The sequence below is a fragment of the Lipotes vexillifer genome, unplaced genomic scaffold (genome assembly GCF_000442215.2).
Source record: "Lipotes vexillifer unplaced genomic scaffold, Lipotes_vexillifer_v1.1 scaffold395, whole genome shotgun sequence".
In the NCBI taxonomy this organism is placed as follows: domain Eukaryota; kingdom Metazoa; phylum Chordata; class Mammalia; order Artiodactyla; family Lipotidae; genus Lipotes; species Lipotes vexillifer.
The window spans coordinates 2,521,493-2,522,945 of record NW_006797390.1 but is presented as its reverse complement, the minus strand read 5'-3'; positions in this window follow the sequence as shown (position 1 = coordinate 2,522,945).

Below are 1,453 nucleotides of genomic sequence, written 5' to 3'. Positions count from 1 at the left end.
ATCTTTATTGGAGTATAATTGCTTTACAATGGTGTGTTAGTTTCTGCTTTATAACAAAGTGAATCAGTTATACATATACACATGTTCCCATTTCTCTTCCCTCCTGCGTCTCCCTCCCTCCCACCCTCCCTATCCCACCCCTCTAGCTGGTCACAAACCACTAGCTGATCTCCCTGTGCTATGCGGCTGCTTCCCACTAGCTATCCACTTTACGCTTGGTAGTGTATATATGTCCATGCCACTCTCTCACCTCGACACATCCTACCCCTCTACCTCCCCATATCCTCAAGTCCATGCTCTAGTAGGTCTGTGTCTTTATTTCCGTCTTACCCCTACGTTCTTCATGACCTTTTTTTTTTCTTGGATTCCATATATATATGTGTTAGCATACGGTATTTGTTTTTCTTTTTCTGACTTACTTCACTCTGTATGACAGACTCTAGGTCCATCCACCTCACCACAAATAACCAAAAATGGACAGAAGACATAAATAGACATTTATCCAAAGAAGATATACAGATTGCCAACAAACACATGAAAGAATGCTCAACATCATTAATCGTTAGAGAAATGCAAATCAAAACTACAATGAGATACCATCTCACACCGGTCAGAATGGCCATCATCAAAAAATCTAGAAACAGTAAATGCTGGAGAGGGTGTGGAGAAAAGGGAACACTCTTGCACTGTTGGTGGGAATGTAAATTGATACAGCCACTATGGAGAACAATATGGAGGTTCCTTAAAAAACCAAAAATAGAACTACCATACAACCCAGCAATCTCACTACTGGGCATATACCCTGAGAAAACCATAATTCAAAAAGAGTCATGTACCAAAATGTTCACTGCAGCTCTATTTACAATAGCCAGGACATGGAAGCAACGTAAGTGTCCATCAACAGATGAATGGATAAAGATGTGGCACATATATACAATGGAATATTACTCAGCCATAAAAAGTGATCTTTAAAACACACTCAGGGGCTTCCCTGGTGGTGCAGTGGTTGAGAGTCCGCCTGCTGATGCAGGGGACACAGGTTCGTGCCCCAGTCCGGGAAGATCCCACATGCCGTGGAGCGGCTAGGCCCGTGAGCCATGGCTGCTGAGCCTGCACGTCCAGAGCCTGTGCTCTGTAACGGGAGAGGCCACAACAGTGAGAGGCCCGCATACCGCAAAAAAAAAATAAAAAAATAAAAATAAATGCACTCAGGGACTTCCCTGGCACTCCAGTGGTTAAGACTCGGTGCTCCCCCTGCAGGGAGCATGGGTTTGATCCCTAGTCAAGGAATTAAGATCCTGCATAAGCGCAGCGCTGCCAAAAAAATAAAACGCACTCCGCTTGTCAAGCGTGTCATTGGAATGAGAAACACTGTTCTGATGGTATCAGTGAGAAGATGACTTTGGACAAACCATCATTCAGAACGAGTTAGTGGAACAGTGGGACAAAGCCA